The sequence below is a fragment of the Helianthus annuus genome, chromosome 7 (assembly GCF_002127325.2).
Source record: "Helianthus annuus cultivar XRQ/B chromosome 7, HanXRQr2.0-SUNRISE, whole genome shotgun sequence".
Lineage (NCBI taxonomy): Eukaryota > Viridiplantae > Streptophyta > Magnoliopsida > Asterales > Asteraceae > Helianthus > Helianthus annuus.
Window position 1 is genome coordinate 7,552,163 of NC_035439.2, and position 22,407 is coordinate 7,574,569.

Sequence of the window (22,407 nt, forward strand, 5' to 3'; positions counted from 1 at the left end):
CCAGGAAAGCGCGTTTCCTTCAAGCGTAGCAGTAGCAAACTTCACCCAATTCGCAGGGGGACACTCACAGACAGCAAAGACAGCTTCAACCTTCTCAATCCAATGCAGAAGACCTATGGCACCCTCAGTGCCGTTGAAAGGGAGAGGCTTGCAATCCATGAAAGTTTTGAAAGTACACACGGGTGGTTGCGCAGGTGCATGCTGACCTATAGGATGAGCTGCGAAAGCTGCAGCCACTGTGTTAAGCAGGTTAGTGAACTGAGCCTGAGTCATGTTGATGTTTCCTCTTCCACGTCCACTCATTGTCTTCATAACCAGAAAACACAGTATGAGTGTGATGTCGTAATGTAGCGAGAATGAGATAGAAGAGAGAGGTATATCTATCTAATTTAGGCACACCAGTACGTATAATAAAACAGGAAACATAAGGTAAGCAAACAAGTAAACGCCAGTCCGAGCTATGAGGTCAAATGTGTTGAGCCTTGCACTTGGAGTGTAGTGTCGTCGCGAGTCACAGGTTATAGTCTGGTTTTTCTCAAAAAGATTTTCCCCTTTTTAAAACCAAGTTCACTATAACCAATGGCTCTGATACCAATCTGTCACACCCCCAAAATCCACCTGCGGATAACACCCGCTTTGAGGGCGTGACTGACCAGGATCCAGCCACCAATTATACTGAGCATTGAATTAATAGTAGAAATATTTAATATCCAAAGTAGTTAACAACATCGTAGTTTAAGTTCGATAATTAGTTTAACAAAGCAGCGGAAGCATAAACCAAAGTAGTTTTAAAGATAGTTCTTAGTTCAAAATAATTAACCCAACACACGGGTTTGACGAACACTACACATCCCCAAGCAGCAGCTCCTGAGTCACTGGTTACCTGCAAAGCATGCAGTAAGGGGTCAACAATAATGCTGAGTGAGTTCACTAGTTGTCCAGTTTTAGTTTACCCAAAACTTAAGTTGTTTAGATAAAGCATTTATAATCACGTTGTGGGGAGCTACCCCATCTGTAAGCTCACTAAACTGTAGATACCGAAACTGTTGACGGAATATAAATTCGTGCCCCGAGTCAATGTCTATCGTCATTGACCATGTTGCAAGGTCTACTAGTTCACGCCCGATCTCCCCCGGTCACGGTGTGAGGTTGTCAAACCTAATAGCGCTATCAACTAATAACCCGTTCGCCCCCGGCGATTAATCGGTACTGTAAGCAGGGACTTAAGGTGATAGAGTTTCGTTTAGCATGGCTAGTTGTGATTTATAAATAGTATCCAAACGTATCTCCCCCGGAGATAGTAATTACCCATTCTGTTTTCCCCCGGAGTAATGGGTCAAAAGTATTTTTCCCAAAGTTGGTAGTTTGTTCGTGTCCCTCCGCGGGACGCATGCTTTTAGTGTGTGAACTCACCTTGGGTTGCTCGGCAAATTGGGTTACTTGTCAAACACGTTGGTCACCACGTCCTAACATGGTTACCGGTATAGGTCAGGTTTGGTGTACAAGCAATCACGTAAAAATCTACACATAACTATCACGTTGCATGCATAAAAAATATAGACAGTGGGTTATTGGGCCGGCCCTATTTAAGCAGTCAAACAGTAACACGCAGATCAGTCAACAGGTAGCCCATATCAAGCATACTATGGCCCAATAACCAAAGTGGACAGCCCAGTCGCAACCAGATGGTCTCGAGTCGCAACCAGGAGGTTTCGGCTTGTCACGCTGTGATTGCGAGTCGCAACCGTGTGGTCTCGAGTTGTCACGTTGTGGTTGCGAGTCGCAACTGCGTGGTCTCGAGTTGTCATGCCATGGTTGCGAGTCGCAACGGTGCGGTTGCGAGTCGTAATGCTGTCTCTTTCATGTTCACGTGTAGATTCAGATACATCAGTCCACATTGTACTATGTAATCAGGCCCAAATCAAGTAATAGCCAATAAGGTTTTACTAACATTTTTCCTAATCTGACCATTAATAAAAATAGATCAAACTTTGCCATTTTTGAAATCTTCAAACCATATTCAAACAAGTTCATCACAAGTTCATAGTTTTTCTAGGGTTTTCATGTCAACATAGCCATACATTTTGGACCGAAAATCACGTATTTCATCAAGATCAACATGTAAGAATAAAGAAACATACAATATATATCCGAAATCTTAAGTTTAACATCATCATTGCAAGAAACAATGAAGCATAGTATGGTTAGCCATGAATACTCTTAAACTACCATTATCTATCCATCTTTAAGCATGTTAGCAAGTATTCATACATAAGATTTAACACACATAGTCCAACTTCACAAATCACCCAAAAATCATGTATAACACTACTAACCAAGCATTTCTAGTTCATTTAACCCACATAATCCTATGCACATAATAACAACACTAACCGGTTGAGAAGGAGGAGCCGAAAACAAAGAAAAGGAACCGAGAAAGTAGAGTATCCGAATGATGATGGTCTTGACCGAGATTCTTGTCCGAGATCCTTGAGCTTGAACCGAAAGTTGGAAGAGATGGGATGTTGTTGAAGGTTTCTAGTGAGAGAGAATAGAAGGAGTGTGTGGATGTGTTTGGTAACTAAAGAATGAAGAATGAGGGGGAGGTTGGGTTTATATACAAGGGAGCTCGGGTTGGGCTTGGGGGTTTCGGCCCAAACGGTTTCGGCTCAAGAGGCCCACTCGAGACCGAGTGGCCCACTCGCAACCGAGTGGTTGCGAGTCATGGTCTCGGCTCTCATATATATATATATATATATATTACATACATATCACACATATCATGCACAAAGATCACGTTTTCATTTAATATCATAAGTATACACAAAATTATTACAAGGTGTTCGTTCGGAAAAACCTAGAGTGTCACATTATCCCCAAGTTTTAAGAACTTTCGTCCCGAAAGTTAAGGCAGCCACTGCCAAGCTAGCGTGTTTCAACGGGGTGTCACACATGTCTTCCAAGGTTTGAATAGTACGCTCACTTTGCCCATCCGTCTGAGGATGATAAGTTGTACTAAAATTCAATTGCGTACCCAGAGACTTTTGGAAACTCTTCCAGAAATGAGATGTGTATCTGGTATCCCTATCGGAGATGATAGATACTGGTACGCCATGCAGGGATACAATCTTATCCACATACAGTTGGGCTAGCATGTCGGAACTGAAAGTTTCTCTAATGGGTAGGAAATGTGCTGACTTAGTCAGTCGATCGACTATTACCCAAATAGTGTCATTTCCTTTCTGCGTCTTAGGCAACTTGGTGATAAAATCCATCGTTACCATTTCCCATTTCCAGGTGGGAATTTCAGGCTGTTCTAGCAAACCTGACGGTTTCTGATGCTCGGCCTTAACTTGAGCGCACGTCAGACATTTAGCCACATGGGTGGCTATAGACTTTTTCAAGCCTATCCACCAATAATTTGCCTTTACATCCTGGTACATTTTATCCGCTCCAGGATGGACGGAATATCTGGAACTGTGGGCTTCCTTAAGGATGACGTCTCGAAGTCCTCCATAAACAGGAACTCATATTCTTCCATTTAGTCTCAGGATTCCGTCCTTGCCATAGGATAACTGCTCTTCAGTTACTCCTAGCTTTTCATTAGGGTAGTTAGCTTCTAATACTGCCTCTTTCTGTGCGGCTAACAACCTTTCATTCAGATTGTTCCTGACCTCAATGCTTTTGGCATTGATCCTGATTGGCTTCACCCTCTCCTTTCTGCTCAAGGCATCTGCGACTACATTAGCCTTGCCTGGATGGTATCTAATTTCACAATCATAATCGTTCAAAGTTTCCATCCAACGTCGCTGCCTCATGTTTAATTCCTTTTGGTTGAACAGGTGCTGAAGACTTTTGTGATCAGAATAGATCACACATTTAGTTCCATATAAATAGTGCCTCCACAGTTTAAGTGCAAATACAACGGCACCCAATTCCAAATCATGGGTGGTGTAATTCTTCTCGTGCACCTTTAATTGTCGTGAAGCATAGGCAATAACTTTGCCTTTCTGCATTAAAACACAACCCATCCCGGTGTGTGATGCATCACAGTAAACCACAAATTCATCAATCCCATCAGGTAACGTCAACATGGGAGCGTTACTCAACTTCTGCTTCAAAATGTCGAATGATTCTTGCTGCTTAGGTCCCCAATTGAATTTGCTATTCTTGCGAGTCAGCAAAGTTAGGGGTGCTGCAATTCTTGAGAAATTCTCGATGAATCTCCTGTAGTAGCCTGCTAAACCTAGGAAACTGCGGATTTCCGTAGGTGTCTTTGGCTCCTGCCAATTCATGACAGCTTCAACTTTAGCGGGATCCACTTGAATACCGCGCTCACTGACCACATGTCCAAGAAATTGGACTTCTCTCAACCAAAATTCACATTTTGAAAATTTTGCATATAGTTTTTCTTGATGAAGCAGTTTCAGAATACAATGGAGGTGTTTCTCGTGATCAGCTTGATTCTTGGAATAAATGAGAATGTCGTCGATGAAGATGATGACAAATTTGTCCAAATATGGCTTGCAGACGCGATTCATGAGATCCATGAATGCAGCAGGTGCGTTAGTGAGCCCAAAAGGCATCACTAGGAATTCGTAATGACCATAACGAGTTCTAAATGCAGTCTTGTGTACATCTTCATCCTTAACCTTTAATTGGTGATATCCTGACCTCAAATCGATCTTGGAAAAGTAACTTGCCCCTTGAAGTTGATCGAATAGATCGTCGATCCTGGGTAAAGGATACCTATTCTTGATAGTAACCTTGTTAAGCTCTCGGTAATCGATACATAAACGCATCGAACCATCTTTCTTCTTGACAAATAAGATCGGCGCTCCCCAAGGAGACGAACTAGGTCTAATGAAACCTTTGGCTAATAAATCGTCTAGCTGCGTTCTCAATTCCTTCATTTCCGTTGGTGCTAGTCTATAAGGCGCTCTAGCGATAGGTGCAGCTCCAGGAATGATATCGATCTTGAATTCCACTTGCCTGTCTGGTGGCAAACCAGGCAGTTCTTCTGGAAAAACTTCAGGGTACTCCGAGATAACGGGAATGTCCTCAATCTTGGGCTTCTGTTCATCAATGGTCACTTGTGCCATATAGATAACACAACCATTCTTCAAACATTTGGATGCTTTGAGCATAGACACTTGCTCAGGCAGTCCATGATGTGTATCTCCCTGAATGGTGAGAGACTCACCACATGGAGTCTTGATTGTTACTTGCCTCCTACTGCATACAATCTGGGCTTGGTTATGCGATAACCAATCCATGCCCAATACTACATCGAAGCCGGCTAACTTAAAGGGTAGCAGGGATAGAGGAAAAGAGTGGTTCCTAATGGATATAGCACATCCATCTAACACAGTTGAGACGGTTTCTAAAGTCCCATCTGCCAACTCTACCTCATAATTTGCACTTAAGGCTTTAACAGGCAATCCTAACAGCTCACAGAATTTACTATCCACAATAGATTTATCTGCTCCAGAATCAAACAATACTCTTGCGTAAACGTCATTAATGAGAAACGTACCAGTTATGACGTTATCGTTTTGGATGGCCTCCTGCACATTCATCTGGAAGACCCTAGCATTGGTCTTCTTCCCATCTTCAGTTTTCTTCACAATTTTTGGGCAATTAGTCTTGATGTATCCCTTTTCGTTGCAACTGTAACAATTTGCATCCTTCAACTTTTTGCACTCAAGAGTTCGGTGCTCAGAAGACTTACATATCCCACATGCCTTGGGCTGGGATTTCTGTTCATACCTGCACCTCCCAAAGTGGTGCTTCCTACAAACCTTGCACTTGGGCCTATCGCCCGACTGTTGCTCGCTCCTCCTGGCTTCAAACCCCTTCTTACCATCACGGTTCCCCCTATGTTTCTTGCCTGATCGACGTGAATTGTCATCTTCACGTTTCCTCTTGTCAGAATCCGCATTTTTCGATGCTTTTTGTCTTGCTGCATCCTGAGTGAGAGACAGAGATAAATCGGTGACAGATCTGAATGTAGTAGGTCGAGAGGCCTTCACACTGGCCTTGATTTCTGGAGCCAAACCCCCAATAAAGCGCGCGATTCTCTTGGGTTCCGGGGTTACCAGGTAAGGAACCATTCTGGACAAGGTGTTGAAACTGGTGAGGTATGCCTGGCAGTCTAGGTTTTTCATAATCAGAGATAGGAATTCAGATTCTATTCGTTCAACCTCATGCTGAGGGCAGTAGTTATCCTTGACAAGAGCAACAAATTGCTTCCAAGACATATTGTACAAGGCAACCTTTCCAGAAGCCTGGATCAACGCCCCCCACCAAGCTAGAGCCTCACCCTTGAAAGACTGGGATGCAAACTTAACCATATCCCTTTCAGCACAACCACTGATGTCTACCACTGTCTCTATCTCATCAAGCCATGTCATACAGTCTACTGCCCCTTTTTCTCCAGTAAACTCCTGAGGTTTACAAGATACAAAATATTTATACGTGCAACCCTTAGCACGTGGGGCTTCATCAAACACAATCTTCCTGGGGTGAACACTGTTTTCATTCGAGGAGTGTCGGTCATCATCTTTCTTAGATTTGGGTGGAGTAGGTGGTGGTTTGTTGTGAGCCTCAGAATGATTCTTTGGTTTAGCATGCGGTGTAGGTAGGGTTCTACTACGGGTCTCACTGTACTCACTGTACTGTCGTTCCAAGGCTTTCGCAACCGCATCATTCACAATCGCTTTCAGTTCAGCACCCGTTACTAAGAATTTAGCATCATCACGGTTTCCTACCGGATGGCTATTGACTTCCTCCGATCCAGCCATGTAGCTTTAATTGCTACATATAAATGATGGACAAGGTTTTTAACTCAAAGGCTCTTATAGTATTTTATGTTTTATTAACCAAGGTTTTAAATTGCCATTTTAGGTTAATTTGTTAGAACATTAGGATTTTATTATTATCCTATGATACTTTATTACTAGCACATAAGGCCTAGTCACAAGGACAGTTAAGATATTTAATAAACCAAGATTTTATAGCATCTAGGTGTTTTAGGTTGAATCATAGTTCGCTACCATTTATTTAACAGGGAGTCATAAGCTACCACTGTCCTTAGTCACGGAGTACATTTAATTATTGCCCACAGGCACTTCACTCCAAAGAAGTGGTTAAATAATTTAAGGGAATTTAAAATTAACCCTTTATGATGGATGGCCTGTGTGACTTTACTGATTCACAGTTTGCCAAGATTATTAACATACTAACAGATGTTAATAATTGGAATCTATTATGTGGGTTATACCATCTTGGCCATGTTTGCAACAATACAAAGGCTAGGTTTTACCTCCAAGATTCTTTAATAATTAACGCAGAATAGTCCTAAATTGAGATGTTAATTATGGATCTTAACCTAATTACGGAACTACCATCTTGGCCTTGTTTTATAAATTATAAGGCTAGGTCTTTGTTCTCTTTAGATTTTACCAATTTAATATAATGGCAGATCTTTTTAAATTTTCATTTGTTTCATATTTTATGCATATGATTAACAGAAATAAATAAATATGAAAACTTAACTAAAACATCCCATAAATTGTCTTAAACGAGTACAATATTTGCCCAAAACGGGACTTCTACGAAAACAAATGCCCACGCAGGGGCGGAAATTCAAGAACAAACCCACGCAGGGGTTAACTAACCAAACATGCCCACGCAGGAGCAGAGTACTAAATGACAAGCTCACGCAGGAGCTGAATACTGAAGCAAAAAGTCCACACAGGGACTGAATTATAACTAAATAAAAATAACAAGAATCTTCAATAGTCCCTCCTTTTGGACTTTCCCTTGATCAGATCTGATAGTCCTTTGAAGAATCCTCTGTTGTGTCTGCGCTCAGTCTGAATTTCCCGTTCACAACGGTCTAGTCTCTCAAGGACTTCCTGCTGGCGCTCAGGTGGAATAATCTGTGGCTGCGGCGGCTGATACACAGGTGGAGGAGGTGGCGGATGCTGGTACCCAAAAGTCGGGTAACCAGTAGTCCAAAGTCCTCCATAAGGCCCTTCAGGGTGACTGGCATTGTAGTCCCATGCCTCTTGGTATGGGTCCACACTAGCATAATTGTAGTTGTAGTGGGTATGCGCCGGCTGCTCGAAGGGGTTATATGCCGCTGACCCGGCGTACGCATGAATTGGGTTATCGAAACCCAATGGTGGTGCCACAGGTACTGAGTTGATGTCTGGAATAGGGCTTGATGGACCTCCCATCTGTGGGTCCTCTTCTTCCTGAAGTGGCGGGTAATGGCTGCCACTTGAAGGCTGTGGAGTACTGATCCGAATTCCTCCTCGCACGGACATCCGTGCGTTCGACCTTCTCCGCCTCGGCGGCTCCGGAGGCGGTTGCTGCTCTACTGGCGGTGGCGGTGGTGGCGTGACTGCCCTGAATCGCGAACCCTCGGATGGATCCTGTTGAGGTTGCTGCTGCTGATGCTGCTGGTGGGACGACGAGTGCTCGGACGGGGTGAAATACCAGTCATACTGGTTAAACCTCTCCTGGAAGCTATCTGGACCACGGTAAGGTGATCCGTGAAATGATGACCCGTCAGAGATCTCTATCGGGTGATTGGGTGTTCCGGACGCGGGCTCCACTGGATCCGTGTCTTCATCCATATCATCAGCGTGTTCGCCTGGGAAGTGATCCTCAGGACCAAGTGGGTTATGACCCACAAGTTCAGGGAAGATGTTAGCCGGGTTGAATCGGCTCTGAAAGATCGGAGTGGGATCGCCATACGCATGGTGCGAGTTGGATCTCTGTAGCGGTATGAAGGCTGGCGGCTGGTTGTTGGGCTCGTTTTTCGATTGGGGCCCAAAGGAGTGCTGGTAAGAAGGTGAAGAGCTAAGGGAGACAGACCGTCTTCCAGGTTCAACATAGAGCCTCCATGGCTCTTGCGGGCTTGTGCTCAAAGTAATGGATGGGGTACGCCGGTGCGAAGGCCCGGCTTCGTGATCATGACCCATGACGGGTCCCTTGCCTCGACCACGGAGAAATCTTGGTGGCATGATGACCTGCATACATGATTTAGATAACAACCACAAAAAGACTCAAAATAAAACAAAACAGAGTTGGTCCTATGTTCAATGTCTAGACTTGGAACTCGAAGAATGTGCAATTTGTGCACTGAGATTAAACACAAAAGGCTAGTGTTCAATTCACTCAGTGTTGGCTTTGATACCAACCTGTCACACCCCGAATTTCCACGTGTCACCGGTGGGCCCGGTGGGGGAGTATCGTGACGTAGTTGATATCATCATTGTCAAACAACACAATTTATAATGCACAGCGGAAGCAAAAGAAATAGATTTATTTCAACCATCAAATGTAATATTTAAGTATCACAAGTAGTCGAAATAGATCCACAGGCGGATCGGAATAAAAAGGAGAAAATTGTTCAACAGATATATGCATCCCAAAGCTTGCGAGACTCTATGATGCTAAGGAGAAACCAGCCTATTACGTATAGCACCTGCACTTAATCTTTTTGGGGAAAATACGTCAGTTTACACTGGTAAATACAATTTAACTGACTCATTTTGAAAAGGTTTTAAAAATTGATTTAAATGCTCAAGGCACAAAACATTTTATAACTTGGGAATAATTAATCAAAGTTAAACTTGTAAAAGAATTACATGTTCGTTATGCGTTCAGTCGCCCGAGTCGTGTCGGGTTTAAGGTTAATTGACACACCACTCAGTATAAGTCCGCGGCGGGAAGCCAACGTTTATACCTTAATAATATGGACATAATACCGGGTGTACGCCTACACCCGGGTGTCAAGGTCGTGGCCATTACTTATAATGATGCCAAGGATATCCGGGACATGGTCATTAAGCTCCCAAAGGCGTAAAACAAACAAAACTAGTTTTCAAACGGGTCACATTGATAATACCCAACTACTAATGAGTTAGGGTCAATTGCCCGACTAAGCGGTATTTTATATACCGTACCCCCAAGCCCGTATAAGGGAAAATAAGTTAAAAGTATTTACCTGAGCAAGTATAAACCACAAAAGCAAAAATGCAAGTGTCTTTTACTGGGCTCCTATTCTGGAACGAAGGTTTATAATAACCTATTAGAATCCTAACGGGTCTTTTAACATAGCCTAAGCTTAGACCGGTTAGTTTCGAAGAATAAATATGGTTTAATCGCGAGGAAGGCGAAAACCAAAAAAGAATGTGACTTAGACCCTACAAGCTTGGATACTTGTATTACATGGGTAAACTAAACACATTCTGGATTTAGAGACTAAGATGTTACGGTTTGACCCGTTTCGGCTAATGTGCGTAAACTAGTCACATAAGCCGATCCGAAGGCGAAAGTGCGTAACGGGTAACCATATAAATCATATACATGTTTCCTGAGATTATTTGCACCAAATATGTTGTAATATCAGTATGGTATGTCCCATTATACCCTGAATGATTTTAAACTCCAATTACGCCTCATAAGGGTATTTTGGTAATTTTACATAGACTTAAAAGGTCAAAACGGGAAACCTAAGTCTTCAACTTTAGTTTACTGTTATAATATGAGATTTTACTAAATATCTCAGTAGGTATTAGACCTTTTGTATAAAAACTAGTTTTGACATATACTATGTCGTAAAAATGCCTAAAAGGCGATTTGGAGCCATTTCCGGGTTTTAAAGGAAAAGCTGATATTTTTATAATTCCAGAAGGCTCAAAATATTATATTTAACATAATAAATCAGTAGGAAAAGGTTTGGGGTCAAAAGGTTTTGTAAAACTCATTTTATGGCCGAAAAGGGCAAAACCGGCATAAGCCGAATTAAGTTTAAAACCTTAAGTTATGCTCAGCCTAAAAAATAAATAAAAATCTTTAAAATTCCCAAAATATTATTACATAACAGTGGGTATAAGGTTTTGGTATAAAATCTAAGTTTAAATAGGCTATGCGTTAAATACGCTAATTATTTACTAAGAAAGCTTCTAATTACGCTAATGAGCATAACTCTCAATCTAGACCTTAAACTGATGTCAAACTTTGGAGACAAGTTTATAATTCAGTAACTAAGATGTCTACCCTTTTACATTTTCAAAAATCATGATTTATGGACATTCGGGCATAATAGTCAACATATGGACATTTAACGGAAACATGCATGTGAACAAGATATCTAATGAACCAAGTTGTATAATCACAGGAGGATATACTAACATGTTATTAGGTCCAAAAGAAGCTCTAAGGCAATCTTAATCTTGACTAAAACGGGTCAGAACTGAAAGTCAAAGTGAAAGTCAAACTATGCGACTTTCGGTTCCGAACCGGGCCTAAACAGAAAATTGTCGAGTTGAACATGTTGGAACATGTTCTTACATCATTTACCAAATTATATTAGTGATAAAACAGGTTGCATGCATCCTACATTGCTAATTATAAGTTAATTTGAATTTAAGCGTTCTGTTGACTTTTTATAGTTAACTTTGACTCGACAATTGACATGCTTAGAGCGGGAATCTGGAAATACCCTTTTAAGGGTTTGCTACCCACTTAATTACCTACTTAAAGGTATCTTTAATTCGTGATTTGACAGAGTACATTATGATTAATCACGAAGTCAAACCATAATTACGACGGTTTGACTTTTAGCTAATTAACTAAGCTAGAATGGATTAAGGGAGGTTAAGAGCACTTACAAGAGTCCTAAGAAGGGTTAGGGACCTAATGAAACTTAGTTGATGTCCAGCAAAGCTCCATAGATGACTTGAACCAAAGTCCCAAGTAAGCAAGTGACAATGGGTACCATTCAAGTCCTTATATAGTGAGCCAAGAGGTCCAAGATTGTGACACACAAGTCTACAATGGTTGGGGGATCATCCCATGTGTTCCTAGAGGGCTAAATACTGCCTAGCAAGCCCATGGTTTCGAAATTTTACGTTTTAAGTCGGTGCAACGGGCTGGACAGGCAGCTGTCCAAAAACTACTGCCAGCGACGGTCTTACGGACCGTAAGCTTAAGGCCTTGCGGTCTGTAAGAACCTCTTGCGGACCGTAAGCTAAAATGGCTACGGTCCGTAACCGACCCTTGCTGAAAACGCCCAGGTACCCTCCTTACGGACCGTAAGCTTGGGGCCTTGCGGTCCGTAAGAGGTGGTCAGAAGACAAAAATTTTAAAACTTTTAAGTCTTGACCATGCAACTTTCAAATGTCGAAACATCAGACTTTTACTGCAATGTAGGGTCCACCATTGTCAGGTTTTGCATGCTTGCATGAATATTGTTACCTTGGAATCTTATGGCAACTTTAATTTGACGGAACATCAAGAATAAGTCCTTGGATTCTCATGTTAGTTGGCCAAGGTAATTAGCTATTTTGATTCCTTTTTACGAGGATTTTATTTAACATTTTCAGTAGTAACAACCTATAATTCCAAAGTCCTTAATAAAGATGCAGCTTTATTTATTTGAGAGCAGCCGGTTATCATATAAGATGATTATCTAATGATTTAAGGATCTTGGGATTTATAACAATTTGGGTCGCTCAGAGGTGTTTTAATAACATGTCGCCATTGGGTCGTTCAGAGGTATTTTAAATAACATGACGCCCTATAAAATCCTACCAAACATCTTTTTATGTAATCCGGTTTTTCTGACACCTCTGTCTAACGTGACACGTGTCTTTATTTTAGTGGACAGGAATTTTCGAGGTGTTACAATCACCCTCAAAAAGGTGAAGAAGTACTTGGTCCAGAAGTACCGTACTTAAACGCGATCGGTGCTCTTATGTATCTCGCAAATAACACAAGACTTAGGTCTTTTCTATCAGAAAGATCAAAAGTCCCAGCTTGTTGGGTATGCTGATACTGGATATCTATCAGATCCTCACAAAGCAAAATCTCAGACAGGTTATGTATTCACATACGGTGGCACAACAATTTCTTGGAAGTCAACTAAGCAAACACTTACAACAACATCATCAAATCATGCCGAATTAATAACACTATATGATGCTGGTAGAGAATGTCTGTGGTTGAGATCAATGATTAATCACATACAAGAAGCATGCGGATTAGAACAGATCAAGAAGGAGCCACCAATTATTTATGAAGACAATGCTGCTTGCATGGCTCAGATCAGAGAAGGTTACATCAAGAGTGATCGAACAAAGCACATCTCACCAAAATTTTTCTCAACATATGACTTGCAAAAAGAAGGGGAAATTGATATTTGCCAGATTAAGTCAAATGAAAATTTAGCTGACCTGTTCACGAAATATTTACCTAGAAGCAGTTTCGAGAAGCTATCACACAAGATTGGTCTTCGTAGATTGAAAGATGTTGAATTCAGGGGGAGAATTATACACGCTGTACTCTTTTTCCCTTAACTAAGTTTTGTCCCACTGGGTTTTCTTAGTAAGGTTTTTAATGAGGCAGCATAGCTGATCCAATAGTATCAGTTTATTTATTCAGGTCCTGAAGTACCTATTTAACATCATCCTGAAGTATGTTGTTAAACTGTGTATAATTCTAAATGTCTGGGGGGAGTGTTATAAACCAGACATTTTAGGTCCAACCCATTACTTATGGGCTTTAGGGTTTATTGTTATATTTATCTATATATTGTAATGTTGAATAGAATGAAGGATGAGAATTCAGTTTATCTCTTTTCCTCTTTGGTTTTTATCAATTTTCATATATTTAAATATTTTTAATATATTCTTTTTAAGAAGTTATATTTAAGGGCCCGTATTTTCTATTCGCATAGGGTCTAAAGATTTTCGAACATTTTTCTAGACGAGCCGTTGAGGTTTCCATGCCTCTTCCACGCGGTCTACTAGGGCTGTGCAAACTGCTCGACGATCGAAGATCGCTCGATGACCGCTCGAAAAATGCTCGTTCGATTCCCGCTCAGTTTGTAAATGAGCCGATCGGTTCGGTTCGATTCAAATTCAATCCGAGCATGAGCAAAGCTCCGCTCGCTCGTCGATCGCTCAGTTTCGCTCGAATTATTTTTATTAATAATTAATATATATATATATATATATATATATATATATATATATATATATATATATATATATATATATGATTTTACAGATTAAAAACCCAAAAAAAAAATATAATATCCCAAAAAAATTAAAAGCCCAAATAATATTTAACCCATCTTAATGCTTCTGTTTATAGGTTATATGTTGATTTGAAGTTGAATTTTGTGGATGAAGATGATCAAATGGCTTTTAAACTAAATAACAGTTTGTATTCGCACTTTATTTTTAGAATCATGATTTGAGTTATGTAGCTTTTGTTAGTAAAGTGTTGGACATGTTTTAATTAAGTTAGAATTTGTTTTTGTTGAATGAAGCCTTATCATTCAATTGAGCGTCGCTCGATTTTTAGGATTTGATAAAAACCGAGCGAAACCGAGCCGATGGATTCAAATTCAATCCGAGCATGAGCATCACTTTTGCGATCGGTTTTGCAAATTTGATCCGCTCGGTTGTAATTCAATCCGAGCATGAGCAGACCCTCGATCGGATCGGATCGGCTCATGAACACCCCTACGGTCTACACCGTGTGTTCTAAAAGCGATAAAGCCCCTTTGTGTAATGGTGTTGGAGGAGCCTACCCAAACACGCCCTGCAAATGCAATATCTCTGGCACCATGTGTGAAGATGCTAACAAACGATATGAAGGTAAACTTGAAATATGTTTCGTTTCAATCTTACAAACAAATGAGTTAACATCTCACTTCATGTCCGTATGTATCACGCACCGAAACATAAACCCTAACCTTCACATTGCTGCTGAATTTCTATCTGTAAGTATCTAATCGTAATTTATTTATGTTTGTTTCATGATTACACATATTTTCTCATTCAATATTGTTGGATAGATTGATATTAACATAAGTACATCTAGTTTCTGATTTTTTAAACAGATATTGCACCCAATATTGAAAGAACACTGCAGTTATTATATGTTTTGGCTTGGAACAAATGGATTTTACACACTATAAAGTATGATTTCAATAGTTGCTCATGACAAAGAAGACTATAATAAACATCATATACAGTAGAGTATGATGAGTCTGTTAGTTAGGACTGGAAATGATGCAATACGCACACACATTAACGGTAAACTTAAAGAAAGCCGAACACAGATATTTACGTGTCCATGGTGTACAACTAGTGATTCTTTCTATTCAGGTGCTCAAGGAATTACAAAGGCCCTACCATCTATTTATAATTACTAGATTAGGGTTACAGATTTGGAGTATTAGGGCTGGTTGACCTTAGGCAGAAGAAGCCTCCACAAATCCCAACAGGCCACGTATATGCGTCTATCTGTATGTATGTATGTGTATACCTCTTTATATAGTATAACAACAGAGGCGTCCTGAGGATTTAAGTGCCTCGGCCGAGCAAAAAAAGGCCCTTTGGCCTAACGAATTATATAAGATATTTTTTAAACGACGATTAACCTTACATAGCAAAATACAGGGTTGCTAAATTCACTGGTTTCTAACGTGTCAAACACCATATAAAGTTCATCATCATCATCAATATCCGATCATTAGTTTTTTTTTTTTTTGCTTTTTATTATTAATTACATTAGATAGATGTTTGGATAACGGATATGGATCAAAATAAGACTATTGAATGTGCTGAGGATACGGGATGAAATCCTCGTGGAGGCAAAGGACCAAGCGGGAGAATGATAACTACATTTGAAGAGGCAACATCTTCAACGGTATGTGTGATTTCCTTTTTGATATTTACCAAAACGTTGAACCATCTAAGGAATATTATAGTGTTGTTGACTTAGTAAAAGGGTAATAAGAATTTTCACTGGTTCACTAAACTTAGTGGGTTAGTAGGAAAGTTAAGGTTGGTGGATTCATCTATTGACCTTGAGAATGATGATCTAATGAAGGTTTTCCACTTAGGTCAAAGTACTACTTTTGGAAAGTGATTTCAGCACACGCCTACACGCTCGGTTATCACTAATATATAGCATATATAACATATGTATATATAACATATGTTTCTAATTTGTAACTATATTGGATTGTATGAATGATATTACCAATTGATGTATAGTCATTTTACTTGAAAATATGATTCATGAAAAATGAAATATAACATATTATATAAAATTAAAAAATATTACATATTTTATATAATTAAAAAAAAATATATTATATATACACATGTAACCTTGGTTTTAAAAAGCGTGCCTGTGGCGCGAGGCGCACTCGCCCCAGCGCCTTATGCAACCTGAGGCGCAGGCTGTACAGAAAGGTTAATATATAATCTCCTTGCGCCTCGCGTATGTAAAGCCCGCTGCTTTTGCGCTTTGTGCCTAGGTTTTAGACCTCGTCACTTTTGTGCGCTTTGCGCCATTTAAAACCAAGCGTATATCCAAAACCAAACTATAAAAGCCGGTTCATTACTGAACCATTATTTTCTCTATTAGTTCAGTTAATTTGGTTATGGTTTAGTTATTTGGTTTTTCTGCTCACCCCTAGCATTATTATATTCATGACAAAATCATAGTTTTTCGATGGTTGAGTCATGATCGCATTAATGCTATTTAATATCTCCCAATTCTCTATAAATGACCGGTGGTTGCTCCTACGTACAAAACCCTAAAATCAATGGCAGCAAATGACCGATCCCTGATTGAGCTCCCAAATCTCAATCTGGAAGATGTTCTTTCAAAGCTGCCATTACTGTCTCTCATTGCTTGTTGCGGTGTTTCCAAGTCCCTCTTGACTCTCATTAAAAATGATTCAGATTTTGCAAAATCAGAACCCCAATTAATGATTCAGATTCAGAGTATATAACACAATCGTGTAACGGATACTGATACTACTTCGCGAGTTGAAGTTAAGCCGTTAGATGGTTTTTATATAACACAATCGTGTAACGGAATACTTCTTTTGGAGAGAATGAGCAAAGCTACCGGTGTATGCTATACAATCCTGTTACAACAGGTGAATGCACACTGCTTCCTGAAATTAAACATGTTTATATAGACGCAACGTCTGTGTTTTTTTACTGCCCGAAAACAAATCGGGTTGAAGTTGTCTGCGTCTTTCACTGTTTGAATCCAGATTCAGATGTTTCATCTGATTCTGATGATCCTGCTACAGAACTGATTCAGACTCTGATTCGGAAATGTTGAATCCAGAAGATGATGTGATGGGGGCGATCTATGTACTCATGGGAGTCTCTTGGCAAATTACCCTTTTCTCCTCTTAACATTATTTACCATCCATGCCACTTGGAAAAAGCTGTTCATTGGTTATGCGTGGACGGTACCGTTCCATATTTCATAGTTTTCTTCAATTTCGAGACCCGTGAAGTTGGGGAAATTCCAGGCCCGGCCCAGGTGGTGCTGGCTCATCCATATGCAAATGATTTTTTAACCTTGGTAACCGTCTTTCAATTTTTGACCGTCTTACAGAAGCAACAAAGTTTAATGTTTGGGTAATGAAGGAATACGGCGTGAAAGATTCATGGAGTAGAGAATTACACCACTGTTTGGGGTGCGTACGACCTCCACTGGTGTTTTACGCCTGTGAAACAATGGGGAAGTAGTGATGGTTAGTTAGTATATTTGGTTATATTTTATTTTATGACTTGTTAACAAAGAAGGGTAGAATCGTAAATCATCGGCGACTTTGGACTGCCTTGCCGCCGCATACTCCTAGCTTAATTTCATTGAGGGATGTTGTGAGAGGTACCAACTTGGAAGTGGTAAATGTGGAACCAAGGTATCAATCAATATTTACATTGTTTCAGATACAAGATGTTAATTTTCTTTATAAATTTGTATTATACAGGGTTGCTGATCCAGGGTTGAATCTGGAGTTAGCAGCAACTTTCTCAGAGGTCGGACTACAAGTTGGACTGTTGCCTGCCGATCCAACTAGTTGCTTGGCAGATTAATTCTAGTATGAAACAAATAAGGTTTTTAATCATGGTATGTCAAATTTAAAGTCGAATGAGACCAAAATAGACAATGTATAACCTTTTATGTTGTGGTACTAGTTTAATGTTAAAATGTTTTTGAGGAATTATGTTTGGTTCTTCATATGTTGATTGCAGTTTGGCTTTTATCTTTACAGTTTGTTTAGTGATGTTGATAGCAGTTTGGTTTTTATCTTTACAGTTTGTTTTAGTGATGTTATTTCTGACTTGTTTTTGTTGAGTTGATGGCCGAGTTTGTTGGTACAATGAGATGTTTTTCCATTGTACGATATTAGATATTAGATATTAGATATTAGATATTAGATATTAGATATTAGATATTAGATATTAGATATTATTAGATATAATACAATTAGGAACTTGGTGTGAATAGTAACTTTGATCGGTTAATTCAGTGGTGCGGGCGATGGCGATGACCCTCAAATTACTATTGACGGTCAACAGGTTCCGTAGGTTACTAAGTTCAAGTATTTAGGATCGTTTGTACAAAGGGATTGGGGGGATAGATAGAGATGTAGCACATCGCATCCAAGCTGGTTGGTGTAGGTGGAGAGCAGCCACTGGGGTTTTGTGCGATAAAAGGTTCCCAACTAAACTAAAGGAGAAATTTTAGACCTACTATGTTGTATGGCACAAAGTGTTGGTCCCTTAAGAAAGCACAAGAGCGCAAGATGAAGGTAACATAAATGAGAATGTTAAGGTGGATATGTGGGCACACAAGGGTAGACAAGATAAGAAATGAGGATTTTATGGAAATGTTAGGACTAGCTACTATTTCGGATAAGATAAAGGAGGGAAGATTGAGATGGTTTGGGCATGTGAAAAGTAGGCAATTGACAGCGCCAGTTAGAGCAGTAGAAGACCTAACTTTGGAAGGGAGGAGTCGGGGTAGGCCCAAGTTGCCTTGGGATGAGTGGATTAGGAAAGATTTGCTAGAGTTACACCTCTCTGTGGACATGGTCTAAGATAGGGGTTTTTGGAGACGTAGGATTAAGGTTAAAGATTTTTAGGAGTAGATTCATTAGGTCTGAGCATTGGGGTACTTCAGTACTTGCTTAGCATTTCTTTCTTTATAGTCTAGGCGGATTTTGCATTGATTGTTTTTTTTTTCTTTTTTCATATATGCTTAAGTGGGATCTTGTAATTTGAAATATTTGTTCTACTTCACTATGTTACCTAGCCACCACTTTTTTGCTATTTAGTAGTGCTCTATTTATAGATTTGTTTGGTTTCTCGCTTTTCTACTATATGCCTTTGGTATTGGGGGTCTCTCTGGAAGCAGTCTCTCTATCCATAGGGATAGAGGTAAAATGTGCCTATATCTCTTCCTCCCCAGACTCTACCAGTAGTTTTGTTATTTGTGGGATTTACTGGGTACGATTGATTGATTTGATTGGTTAATTCCTAATTTTGGGATTTTGTGCATAGAGTTAAATGCCTGGTTGGTCCATTGGTTTGCAAATATAGACTTCGTTCCAGTGCTTTAATAATTACAGAGTTGATCCCAGTGGTTGTAATTTTCGCACTCGAGTGATCCTTATCACTAACTAATGTTAAATATCTCAGTGAAAAGTGTGCTAAATTACCAAAGTACCCTTACTTATTGAAAAACCAAATAAAAAATAGCTTAATAAAAGGTCATTGGTCCACCCCAAACCTGCAACTCTCTATCTCTCTCTCTCTCTCACCTCAACTCTCTCTCTCCTCTTATCATGATAGATTGATCGAGAAAATTACATGCGTTTGATGAACAACTGATTGATCTGATATTCTGATTAATTCCTAAATGACACGTAACTGTACAACGAGTGTTTGAATCTGAATCTGTATGATAATTTGTGTAATCATGATGGAGGCGGTGGGTTGAAGATGACAGCGGGTGCGGTGGGTTGAAGGTGACGGTGGTGGTGGTCGGTTTACGGTGGAGGCATAGGTGGTGGGTTGAAGGTGACGGAGACGGCGTGACGACGTGTCAAACAACGGAAACCATACCAAGTCCAACTCAGTCGATCAGATGGGAATCACCCCATTCGATCATGCTAACTGTTCCCGATGTAGTTTCATGTTCAATCCGTGAATCGGTCGTCTCTCCGGTGGAAATCCTTTTTCAGACCGGTTCTCAACTAGAGTATGGGTAGAGAGCCTGAATGAGTGATGACTGTCGTAAGGGTCAATCAAAAACCTAAATAAGCTACGTAGATAGCGTGAGTAGGGTATCGTATCCACGGGGAATTTGTGGTTAGCGTTAAAGAAATTAATTAAAAACTAGAATTATCTAACTATCTAATTCGGGGGTTTGCTTGTTTGATTTAAAAGAAAACACGATTTGTCACGAAAAGTGTTATCAAGATGAGAAGAAGTAACCTCCACCCGGAATCCCGAATACCCGTTTCAATATAAAAATCCGTTTTCTGATTCAAAACACCACATAGACATGGCCTCGGAATTAATGAATTTGATTAGTTAATAGGGATAGTTTTTAAGATTCACTATGCAACCTAATAACACGTTTGATTGTATCAATTACCCACCAATTTACCAACCCGCTAACAACGCAAGAAAGTTGCCAATACGCTTAATAAATGACAAGTAATTCAAACACAAGGAACGTTTACCAATAATCCAACACAAGTGGTCAAGATATACCAGTTTACAAGAATCAGAAAACGAATAATTAAGTCAAACCGTGTAAACGTTCATCCGGGTAGAAGTTACGAGAAGCTTAGCCGCGCATGCTTGTCTCTACCGCATCAGTTGTCATCCCGAGTTGGTTGGGCATTATTGCTTGGCTTCAATGAAAGAATGAAAGCTGAATGGTTATCCTTGAAATTCGTCCATGACTTCTCGAATGTCGGCTGTTGATGAAAATCCAATGTATGCGTGAACTATATATCCCGAGATGATGATGTGTTTTATGATTTAATAATAAAACCCTTCTACAATAATAGTGCCCACCAAAGAAATCCCAATTGTGCATGTGCGTCCAAGAGTCAGCCCAATGCTCCTCTCAAAAGTCTTCACATGTTAGCCCAATATGCTTGATGTTGATCAATTAAAATCCCTCCAAAGTATGACAAATTTTTGTCCTTTTATAACCCTCAAATGTCAGCTTTTGTCATCGACCTCCCCAATGATTTCTGCATTATTTAATCCATACAAATTAAATAAAGTTGTCTAATATTTAACCTGCACATCAAAGAAATTGACTTCAACAAACTCACACCACTACATAAAACATGGCTTCAAACACATCCATTAATGAGATTTCATTGTGATTTATTTTGTTTTCTACACTCACCGTAAGTAACTAGATTTGAAATTCATTTAGATTTTAATTCCCATTAATGACCATAAAAGCACAAATCCATTACTTTAGTTTAATTTCTTTGTAACCCACAAAAGTGCAAAAACAACTAGAAATAATATATCGTACAATAAAATCAATGCATTTATATTACAAATAATATTACATAATGTGTACCCAAAATGCACTTATCAATGAGTCTAGATTCTATCGGGTTTGAGTGAAAAGTGAAGAAGGTTGAAGAAAAGTATGAAAACAGTTGATAAATGTGTAGATCTCGTGGAGATTTGTGTAAAATAGTGTGGAAAATCCTTTAGATCTGGACAAATCTTGATGAGATGATGTCACACTACAGTGTTCATAAGAAACCGAGGTGACGTCACCTTAAAGCAGTCCAAATCAGGCGATTTCATGGTGAAAAGTCAGTGATGTGATGGAGAAGATGATGAGAAAGTGTGTATTGATGATGGAAGTATAAAATTTAGGGAGAAAACTTACGGAATTAGCCTTGAATCGAGTGAAATGTGTAGATCATTAAAACACAATATCTAAACCCTAACAGTCCATAAAATTTTCAAACACACCATCGTAGAACTATGAATATAAAACACAATATAATAATCAACATAAAACACACTAATGTTAATCATTCGATAATCAAAGCCTTATCATGCAAAACACAACACAAAATCCACAAATATGGCGTTTTAGTAATCTTCACTTTGTTATTTGTAGGTTTTCAGTGTGTTTTATGGTTAATATTATGGTGTTTTATGACTTTTTACACTTTGTATGAAAAATGGACTTTGAAGCCAACTTGCACCCTATAATGTTATATATAATAATTAGAATATGGATTTCTTTAAAAGGGAATTAGACACCTTAGCATGACACCTCATAAAAAACAAGCCAATTCATGAGAAATTGGCTACGTCAGCAAAAAAAACTAACCTAGTTAGTGTCTAGTTAACGACGGGGTGACACAGCAACCCAATTGTTAAGTTGAGGGTGGTGAGAGCCAAAATAAAAGTTGAGAGTGGCAGCAGCTAATTTTGATTAGTGTGAGGTGATAAAATCTATTTCCCCTTTTCGATAACTTTTATATATTAATTCTAG

General features: G+C 39.5%; 1 long non-coding RNA gene across 1 annotated transcript; it reads left to right on the top strand.

The window, feature by feature from the left end:
• Positions 1 to 14,591: 14,591 nt before the first annotated feature.
• On the top strand, positions 14,592 to 18,074 carry LOC110867750. Its single transcript, XR_002551838.2, has 3 exons — positions 14,592 to 14,809; positions 15,607 to 17,770; positions 17,840 to 18,074. It is a non-coding gene; the product is annotated as an uncharacterized LOC110867750 (long non-coding RNA).
• Positions 18,075 to 22,407: the final 4,333 nt, after the last annotated feature.